Source organism: Arachis hypogaea, chromosome 15, assembly GCF_003086295.3.
Source record: "Arachis hypogaea cultivar Tifrunner chromosome 15, arahy.Tifrunner.gnm2.J5K5, whole genome shotgun sequence".
Taxonomy (NCBI): domain Eukaryota; kingdom Viridiplantae; phylum Streptophyta; class Magnoliopsida; order Fabales; family Fabaceae; genus Arachis; species Arachis hypogaea.
The window spans coordinates 92444004-92455246 of record NC_092050.1 but is presented as its reverse complement, the minus strand read 5'-3'; the positions used below and the strand labels follow the sequence as shown (position 1 = coordinate 92455246).

The following is an 11243-nucleotide window of genomic DNA, read 5'->3' as shown; positions in this document are numbered from 1 at the left end:
GGCTTGCTATTGCTAAACCTGTTTCTTCCACCATTATTAAAGCCTTGTTGGGGCTTTTGATCCTTCCATGAGAAATTTGGATGATTTCTCCATGTTGAGTTATAGGTGTTTCCATAAGGTTCACCTAAGTAATTTACCTCTGCTATTGCAGGGTTCTCAGGATCATAAGCTTCTTCTTCAGGAGAAACCTCTTGAGTACTGTTGGATGCAGCTTGCATTCCATTCAGACTCTGAGAAATCATATTGACTTGCTGAGTCAATATTTTATTCTGAGCCAATATGGCATTCAGAGTATCAACTTCAAGAACTCCCTTCTTCATAGGCGTCCCATTGCTCACAGGATTCCTTTCAGAAGTGTACATGAACTGGTTATTAGCAACCATGTCAATGAGTTCTTGAGCTTCTACAGGCGTTTTCTTTAAGTGAATGGATCCACCTGCAGAAGTGTCCAGTGACATCTTTGATAGCTCAGATAAACCATCATAGAATATATCCAGGATGGTCCATTATGAAAGCATGTCAGAAGGACACTTTTTGGTCAACTGTTTGTATCTTTCCCAAGCTTCATAGAGGGATTCACCTTCTTTCTGTCTGAAGGTTTGAACATCAGCTCTAAGCTTGCTCAGCTTTTGAGGAGGAAAGTACTTGGCTAAGAAAGCCGTGACCAGCTTATCCCAAGAGTTCAGGCTGTCTTTTGGTTGAGAGTCCAACCATAATCTAGCTCTGTCTCTTACAGCAAAAGGGAAAAGCATGAGCCTGTAGACTTCAGGATCTACTCCATTAGTCTTAACAGTATCACATATCTGCAAGAATTCAGTTAAGAACTGAAAAGGATCTTCAGATGGAAGTCCATGAAACTTGCAGTTCTGCTGCATCAGAGAAACTAATTGAGGTTTCAGCTCAAAGTTGTTTGCTCCAATGGCAGGAATGGAGATGCTTCTTCCATGTAAATTGGAATTAGGTGCAGTAAAGTCACCAAGCATCTTCCTTACATTATTATTATTTTCGGCTGCCATCTCCTTTTCCTGTTCGAAAATTTCTGAAAGTTTATCTCTGGATCGTTGTATTTTAGCTTCTCTTAATTTTCTCTTCAGAGTCCTTTCAGGTTCTGGATCTGCTTCCACAAGAATGTTCTTATCCTTGCTCCTGCTCATATGACAAAGAAGAAGGCACAGAAAAATAATAATAATAACGGAGATCCTTTATACCACAGTATAGGGATCCCTTTGTAAGTGGAAGAAAAGGGGGAGATAAAGAATGTAATATAATGGAAGAAACACAACTGTGAGGAGGCTAGAGATGTGAAATGAGATGTTAGGATATGAATGAATAAATAAAATAAGATGGGAGAGAGAGAATTTTCAAAAATATTTTTGAAAAAGAGTTAGTGATTTTCGAAAATGGTTTTTGAAAAATGTTAGTAATTTTCGAAAATTTTTTAAATCAAAAATAAAAAATAAAATTAATTAGTTAATTAAAAAGAAATTTTTGAAAAAGAGGGAAGATATTTTCGAAAATTAGAGAGAGAGAGTTAGTTAGGTAGTTTTGAAAAAGTTAAGAAACAAACAAAAAGTTAGTTAGTTAGTTGAAACAAATTTTTAAAAGATAAGAGGTTAGGAAGTTAGAAAAGATATTTTGAAAAGATATGATAGAAATTAGTTTTGAAAAAGATTTGATTTTTAAAATCACAATTAATGACTTGATTCATAAGAAATCACAAGATATGATTCTAGAACTCAAAGTTTGAATCTTTCTTAACAAGCAAGTAACAAACTTCAAATTTTTGAATCAAAACATTAATTGATTATGTTATTTTCGAAAATTTGATTTAAAAATAAGAAAAAGATTTTTGAAAAATATTTTTAGAATTTTCGAAAATAACTAAGAAATTTGAAAAAGATTTGATTTTTGAAAAAGATTTTGAAAAAGATAAGATTTTCAAATTGAAAATTTGATTTGACTCATGAGAAACAACTTGATTTTAAAAATTTTTGAAAAAGTCAACTCAAATTTTCGAATTTGATGAGAGAAAAAGGGAAAGATATTTTTTTGATTTTTTGAATTTTTATGAAAACATGAAAAATATGCAATGCATGAAATTTTTAGATCAAAACAATGAATGCATGCAAGAATGCTATGAATGTCAAGATGAACACCAAGAACACTTTGAATGTCATGATGAACATCAAGAACATATTTTTGAAAAAATTTTTAATGCAAAGAAAACATGCAAGACACCAAACTTAGAATTCTTTAATGCTTAGACACTAAGAATTCAAGAATGCATATGATAAACATGAAAAGACACAAAACAAAAATTCATCAAGATCAAACAAGAAGACTTACCAAGAACAACTTGAAGATCATGAAGAACACTATGAATGCATGATATTTTCGAAAAAATGCAAGATGCATATGCAAGTGACACCAAACTTATGATATGACTCAAGACTCAAACAAGAAACAGAAAATATTTTTTATTTTTATGATTTTCTAAATTTTTTGTATTTTTATTTATTTTTTTTTCGAAAATTATTGTGAAAAATAAAAATAAGGATTTCAAAATTTTTAATATGAATTCCAGGAATCTTGCCATGTTAGTCTTAAAGCTCCAATCAAAGGGTCAGGCATGGCTTAATAGCCAGCCAAGCTTTAGCATATAATTACATGGACTGGAGTGATTAGTTGGATGCCAATCCCAAAGTAGTTTGGGTATGGCTTTACAGCCAGATAGGCTTCAACATGCTTCATGAAACACTAGAATTCATTCTTAAAAATTCTGAAGAAAAATAATATTTTTGAAAACATTTTTTTTTTCGAAAACAAGTGAGAAAATTTTGAAATATTTTTGAAAAATTTTTGAAAAGAAAACAAAAAGAAAATTACCTAATCTGAGCAACAAGATGAACCGTCAGTTGTCCAAACTCAAACAATCCCCGGCAACGGCGCCAAAAACTTGGTGCACGAAATTGTGATCTCCAGGCTCGAACAAATCCTGGTAATGGCTCCAAAGCTTGGTGCTCTGATCTTATTTCATAATTGTCACAACTTCGATACAACTAACCAGCAAGTGCACTGGGTCGTCCAAGTAATACCTTACATGAGTAAGGGTCGAATCCCACGGAGATTGTTGGTATGAAGCAAGCTATGGTCACCTTGTAAATCTCAGTCAGGCAGATATAAAGTGATAATGGTGTTTTCGAATATTATATAGTAAAATAGGGATAGAGGTACTTATGTAATTCATTAGTGAGAATTTCAGATAAGGGAATGGAGATGCTTTTCGTTCCTCTGAACCTCTGCTTTCCTGCTATCTTCATCCAATCAGTCTTACTCCTTTCCATGGCTGGCTGTATGCAAGGGCATCACCGTTGTCAGTGGCTACATCCCCTCCTCTCAGTGAATAATATGCTCACGCACCCTGTCACGGCACGGCTATTCATCTGTCGGTTCTCGATCATGCTGGAATAGGATTCACCCTCCTTTTGCGTCTGTCACTAACGCCCAGCACTCGCGAGTTTGAAGCTCGTCACAGTCATTCAATCATTGAATCCTACTCGGAATACCACAGACAAGGTTTAGACTTTCCGGATTCTCTTGAATGCCGCCATCATTCTAGCTTACGCCACGAAGATTCCGGTTAAGAGATCTAGGAGATATTCATTCTAGCTTATTTCATGTAGAACAGAAGTGTTTGTCAGGCACGCATTCATAAGGGAGATGGTGATGAGCGTCACACATAATCATCACCTTCATCACGTTCTTGGGTGCGAATGGATATCTTAGAAGCGAAATAAGATGAATTGAATAGAAAACAGTAGTACTTGCATTAATCTTTGAAGAACAGTAGAGCTCCACACCTTAATCTATGGAGTGTAGAAACTCTACCGTTGAAAATACATAAGTGAAGGTCCAGGCATGGCCGAGATGGCCAGCCCCCTAAAACGTGATCAAAGGATCATAAGGTAATCCAAAGATGCCTAATACAATAGTAATAGGTCCTATTTATAATAAACTAGCTACTAGGGTTTACATGAGTAAGTAATTGATGCATAAATCCACTTCCAGGGCCCACTTGGTGTGTGTTTGGGCTGAGCTTAAGTGTAGCACGTGCAGAGGCCATTTGTGGAGTTGAACGCCAGTTTTTGTGCCAGTTTGGGCGTTCAACTCTGGTTTTGGATCCTTTTCTGGCACTGGACGCCAGATTTGGGCAGAGAGCTGGCGTTGAATGCCAGCTTACGTCGTCTATTCTTGGCCAAAGTATGGACTATTATATATTTCTGGAAATCCCTGGATGTCTACTTTCCAATGCAATTGGAAGCGCGCCATTTCGAGTTCTGTAGCTCCAGAAAATCCACTTTGAGTGCAGGGAGGTTAGAATCCAACAGCATTAGCAGTCCTTCTTCAACCTCTGAATCTGATTTTTGCTCAAGTCCCTCAATTTCAGCCAGAAAATACCTGAAATCACAGAAAAACACACAAACTCATAGTAAAGTCCAGAAATGTGAATTTAACATAAAATCTATTAAAAACATCCCTAAAAGTAACTAGATTCTACTAAAAATATACTAAAAATAATGCCAAAAAGCGTATAAATTATCCTCTCATCAGAGGCCTTGGTTGATTGCTCTTGGAGTTTGGAGAAGAACCGAATTGAACCGGGTTGGAATCATGAAAGCTTGAGTAAAAGTTGGAGTAAAAGTTAGGGGTCTAACTTTTGCTCCAACGTTGGCCTCCCCTTGGTTATTCATGGCTTCAACGTTAGCCAAAAAGTTAGGGGCTAACGTTGGCGCAAACTTTTGCTAGTCCAGGGAGTATTTTTCATGCGCCAACGTTAGCCAAAAAGTTAGGGGCTAACGTTGGCGCAAACTTTTTGTGCATCCAGGGAGTGTTTTTCATGCCAAAAGTTAGCCAAAAAGTTAGGGGTCTAACTTTTGCTCCAGCTTTTGCCCAAAAGTTAGCCAAAAAGTTAGGGGTCTAACTTTTGCTCCAGCTTTTACTTCCTGGTTCATAATTAATCCAAAAGTTTGAGCTAAAGTTTGAGGCAAACTTTTGCTCAAACTTTTTTGTTCTCTCTTCCTCCTAGCCCTTCCTTCTTCCATCAACCTTTCTCCAAGCTTTCTTCACCTATCATTAATCAACCAAACACATCAAAGCTATGCTCAAAATCATGAGATATTCATTCTTTCATAATATGTGACAATTATAGCACAAAACCTCATGAAATAGCATGAATTCATACATGGTTGATTAAATCAAAGGAAACATGAAAATCTACCCAATTGGCTTGCTTTTGGCTCAAGTAAGTGCATAATTCTATTGAAAACAAAAGAAAAAGGCTAGTGAAACTAGGCTAAGATGACTTGTCATCACCCTCCGAACGAACAGTTGTTCTGAACAAGGGTGATGAGCTGTGGCTTCAGTTCAAAATTGTTGGCGTGGATGGTTGGCTTTTGAATGCTACTTCCACAGTTTCCTGTGTTTGGATTGATGTAAGAGCCTAAAACTCTTCTGTCCTCCCCAGCATGATTTGCTCGACCTCCTCTGCCATGGTTGTGAGTCTCTTCTTCATGATGGTTTTCCATGTTTTCTTCCATGTTTGGTTCAAAGTATTCCTCCTCTTCCTCAGCACCAACTACTCTTTTTCCTCTTGCTTCCCTTCTTAATCTCAAGAAGGTCCTCTCAGGTTCAGAATCAAAGGAAGTTGAAGCTCCGCTTCTTCTCCCTGTCATACAACCAACAAGTACAAGCAAGGAAAATAGATGCAGAAAGTATTTTTGTCAGAATTACAAGTAGTGTAAGTGATGCAATATATCAAACAGTTAGTGCGTTAGTGAAATGAATTGTAAAAAACTAAAAACGAAAAAGAAAAAGAAAGGGGAAGGGAAGAAATTAACTAAAACTGAAAGTAAATTACTCAAACAGAAAATTAAGTCACATAAAAATAAAATTCTCAATCTAGTTATCTTCCAATTTAATCATTGTTGATGCACAATCAATCCCCGGCAACGGCGCCATAAACTTGATGCACGGAAAACTTGTCTCGTGACAAATTTCCTTCGGCAAGTGTACCGAATTCGTCGTCAAGTAAAAACTCACAATAGAGTGAGGTCGAATCCCACAGGGATTGATTGATCAAGCAACTTTAACTAGAGGAATGTTCTAGTTGAGCGAATCAGAATTTGAGTTGAGAATTGCAGAAAATTAAATGGCGGGAAAGTAAATAACAGAAAAGTAAATGCTGGAAATAAAGAGCTGAATGTAGATGACGGAAAGTAAATTGCAGAATCTTAAATGGGAATGAGGTAATTGCTCATAAAAGTAAATGACAGAAAATAAAGAGAATGGGTAAGATCAGAAATGGGAAGTTCATTGGGCTCAGGAGATGTTGCATTCTCCGGATCAATTTCATTTTCATCTCTTCCTCAATCAATACACTCATTGATCTCCTTTGCATTCTTAAGTGATCGAATTCCAATTTTTTGTAATTCAATCTCTCAAATCTTGATCAATAGCCAATTCCTTGGTCAATTGCTCATGAGAAGAGATGAAGTATGGTCACTGATTATACCACATGCATTTCCCAAATCAAGTGTTGAGAGGATTATAGTCACATATCCATCCAAACCCAATTTGGTCCAGCATGAGAAAGCATTTCTAGCATGATCTCTTCATTCCTCTTTCAAGGTTCAGAAGAGATCCAAGTATGAATAGCTTCTTTTCCAAGATAACTACCCAATTGGATGAAGATCGAAAGCTTTCAAGTAAAATCAAGAGAAAAGATAGAAGAAGAATAATGAAAACTAGTATTGATCCATCAAATTACAATAGAGCTCCCTAACCTAATGAAAGGGGTTTAGTTGTTCATAGCTCTGGAAAATGAAAACAAAGATGGAGAAGACATTATGAAACTAGAAGTGCAGAGAAAGTAAAATACAGAGAGTAGTTCTATGCCAAGAGGCTCCCTATAATTTTCCAGCTCCCCCAATTTAATTCAAAGCTACTCCTATATATACTACTCTTCTGTTCTTCTAGTTGGCTCTTCAAGTCTTGGGTATGGGCCTTTGGATCTTGAGTTTGAAGCACTTCTCTTCTTCATTAGGCTTGGCTTTACTTGCAAAGAGAAAGTGTGAAGTGGGCAGAGACTTTAGCTCAGGATGTTAGTGGTGTTAACGTTCAGTGAAAATATGGGTTCGAGAATGTTAGTGACAATCACCTTTTCCACTAACGTTCCTCACCAAAGTAAGAGCCACGTTAACTTCAACGTTAGTGGCACAAACGTTGCCACTAACGTTGCCTCTATGCCCTTCGCACACGTTACTGGTACTTACCTTTCCCAGTAACATTGAGAAGTCTCCCCCTTCTTTACGTTAGAGTCCATGTTAACTTAGTTAACGTGGCTCTTTTAACGTAGGCTTGCCAACCTTCGAGAACGTTAGTGACACTTACCATTGTCACTAACGTTCCAATGTGCCCCTATTTCTCACGTTAGAGTCCACGTTAACTAGGTTAACGTGGCTTCTAACGTGGCCATGCTAGCCATCTCCAACGTTAGTGACAAAGTTGAGTGTCACTAACGTTGGCTCATCATTCCCTTATCCACGTTAGCTTCCACGTTAACTAAGTTAACGTGGGAGTTAACGTGGCTCATAGTGGCTTGTGTGGGCTCATTCCAACGTTAGTGACAATGTTTGGTGTCACTAACGTTATCGACCACCTTATTTATTCACGTTAGCTTCCACGTTAACTAGGTTAACGTGGGAGTTAACATGGCTTATTGTGACTTGGCCAACGTTAGTGATAAAGTTGAATGTCACTAACATTGGCTTCCCCTTTACTTCTTAACGTTAGAGGCCACGTTAACTAAGTTAACGTGGCAACTAACGTGGCCACTTATGAGCTTGGTCCAACGTTAGTGATAATGTTGAGTGTCACTAACGTTGGCTCCATTTCCTTTCTTCCACGTTAGAGTTCACGTTAACTTAGTTAACGTGACTCTTAATGTGGGCAATGATGGCTTCGAGAGCGTTATTGGCAATTACTTTTCTCATTAACTTTGCAAGTTACTCCCATTCCATGTTAGTGTTAACGTTAGTGTAACTAACGTAGCCACTAATGTGGTTCTTCTTCCTTTGTCCTGAAATCAAGCAATAGAGTGCATCAAAGTTCTAATCCAAGTCATGGGAATTGCAACATCCAATTTGTCATTAAATCCATGCAAAATCCTCATGAAATCATGTAAAGTGCACAATGTATGCTTGAATCAAGATGTAAGTGAATATCTACCCAAAACTAGCTTATTTCCTAAGGAAATGCATGAAATTACCCTAAAAACAGTAAAGAAAAGGTCAGTGAAACTGGCCAAAATGCCCTGGCATCACAACACCAAACTTAAAGCTTGCTTGTCCCTAAGCAAGTACTGGAACAAGAAAATGATGAATGGAATGCCAAGAGAAATGAGTCATTCTTGTGGAAGTCATGTCCTTGGTTTTATGGTGGTTTCATGCATAACAACTTAGGTTCATTCTTGGCTTTCAGACCTTTATCATGTCCTAGAATACTCACTGTGATTGCATCCCATGAGACTTTTATTCATTGATCCTTTTGTTGTCATTTCAGGGCTTATTTTTTTGTTCTTAGGCTAAGTGCTCTGTATGGGGGCAACTCTTTAAAATAAGCTTTTAGCCAACACTCCCGAACCAGTTGGTTCAAGGTGCTAAGTGTTGAAGCACCCCTAAGGACTTACTTGCTCAAGTCTTTCCCCCATACATACACACCATAGGCATATAGTTTATTTATTCTCTTTACTTGAGACCTTGGTGTCCAGCACCTCTTTGGGTTACTAAATGCTCTGTAGTGAGGGTTACTCTTGATAGTGGACTTTCAGCTGATAATCCCGAGTTAGTTAACCCAAGTTACCAAGTGATAAGGCACCCCTAAGAGCTTATTCATCCAAGTAGATCCCTCACACAAGAGCACCACAGACACATGCCTCAAGATTAAAACCATTGGTGCCTAGCCTTATTGCTTACTCTTTTTCTTTTACTTTTCAACCTTTATTGTTCTTTCCCTTTTTCTTATTAGGATCTTCTTATTTAGCTAGTCTCATGGGGTGTGTCTCAAGCATAGTATTCATGACAGATAGTTGTCCTCCCATCTTGTGGTTGAACTAACTTAGCTAACTTATGACCACACCATAAACTCATGAACTTACTCCATAGTATGAACTCCTCTCTGGTCTTTTAAAACACTCATTCTCTTTTTCATTTGGTTCAAAAGGACAAGCATACAAGTAAGCAAAGTAAGGATGCAGTGACATGAAGACTAACAAACATAGACCTCATTCAACCAAAAACTTAAAAGACAAAATAAAAAATTTCAAACTATCATGTAACTATTAATCAAGATTGCATTCGGACTTCCAATTTTCAACATTCTAAGTACATGGAGTTAAGTGACAATATAACCTTCAGGTGATGGTTTCTAGTTGCCCTCTTTTTGTCATCATCCTGGTCTTTGCTACCTTACTTCCTTGGGTGAAGGTGCACCATTTCCTCATAAGATTCCTGCAAAGTTATTGGAAGTTGCTTGTTCCCAAAGCACTTGAGAAATAGTTAGCTTGCATGTATGCTTGTGACTTCTGAACTTAATTTGGTGTGTCAACACCAAACTTAGTTCCTTGCCCAGTAGAGAACCTTGCATATATGCAGAGAACCTCATATCTTGATGTTTAACAAAACAATTATCAACTAAAATCTAACTAAATCTAAGTGGTTTCCATTGATTGATTGGAGCTAGCAATGTGCTTTGGGAATGGAGTGTGATTTTAACTAAATTTCTTTGGTGGAAAACCAAACTGAGAATCACACTTTCACTCTTGAATTGTTTTGGTGTGGAACACCAAACTTAGCTCCTCGCAATACAGGGGAAACAACTTGTGATCCTTATTGAAATAAAGATGAAAAGGAAAATACCTGAGGTTGGGTTGCCTCCCAACAGAGCGCTCTTTTATCGTCGCTAGCTCGACGGTTCCTCCTTTACTTGAGATGGTAATTTACTCTGGGGATTTCCCCCATGTTACCCAGATAATACTTGAGTCTTTGTCCGTTCACTGTAAAAGTCCTCTCTGAACCTTCATCCATGATTTCGATGTGTCCATAAGGTGAAACTTTTGTGACAAGAAAAGGTCCAGACCACCTTGATTTGAGTTTTCCTGGGAATAGTCTCAATTTGGAATTGTAAAGGAGTACTCGCTGCCCCTTTTCGAAACTCCTGGGTGCAAGATGCAGGTCATGTCTTCTCTTTGCCTTCTCTTTATACATCTTGGTATTTTCATAGGCTTGAGACCTGAATTCCTCCATCTCTTGCAGCTGCAACATCCTCTTTGCACCAGCAGCAATGCTGTCAAAATTTAGTATCTTGATAGCCCAGAGAGCTTTGTGTTCCAGCTCCAGTGGTAAATGACAAGCTTTCCCATACACTAGTTGATATGGGGACATTCCAAGTGGTGTTTTGAATGTTGTTCTGTATGCCCAAAGAGCATCATCCAGCTTCTTCGACCAATCCTTTCTTGATGCACCCACAGTCTTTTCCAGAATCCTCTTTAGCTCTCTGTTGGATATCTTAGTTTGTCCACTTGTTTGGGGATGGTAAGGTGTGGCTACCTTGTGTCTTACCCCATATCGTAGGAGAAGAGCTTCTAGTGGTCTGTTACAAAAATGGCTCCCTCCATCACTGATGAGTGCTCGTGGGACTCCAAACCGGCTAAAGATATTCTTCCTGAGGAAGTTCATGACTACTCTGTTATCATTCGTTGGGGTTGCAATAGCCTCTACCCACTTGGAAACATAATCCACTGCTACCAAGATGTACTTGTTTGCATATGAGGTTGGGAATGGTCCCATGAAATCAATTCCCCACACATCAAACAATTCCAGTTCCAAGATAAAATTTTGTGGCATCTCATTTCTTTTGGGCAAGTTTCCAGATCTTTGGCATTCATTGCAGCTCTTTACTAGTTCTTTGGCATCCTTGAAAAGGGTGGGCCAAAAGAATCCGCTTTGTAACACCTTAGCTGCAGTTCTATCGCCTCCAAAGTGGCCTCCATAGCATGAGCCGTGGCAATTCCATAGGACCTCTCGTCCTTCTTCTTCCGAAACACATCTTCTAAGGATTCCATCTGAACACTTCTTAAATAGATATGGCTCATCCCAGACAAAGTACTTTGCATCATTCATGAGCTT

General features: G+C 38.1%; 1 non-coding gene across 1 annotated transcript; it reads left to right on the top strand.

Annotated features, from left to right (window-relative positions):
- Positions 1 to 512: 512 nt before the first annotated feature.
- On the top strand, positions 513 to 620 carry LOC112752507 (small nucleolar RNA R71). The gene has a single exon (XR_003176941.1). It is a non-coding gene; the product is annotated as a small nucleolar RNA R71 (small nucleolar RNA).
- Positions 621 to 11243: the final 10623 nt, after the last annotated feature.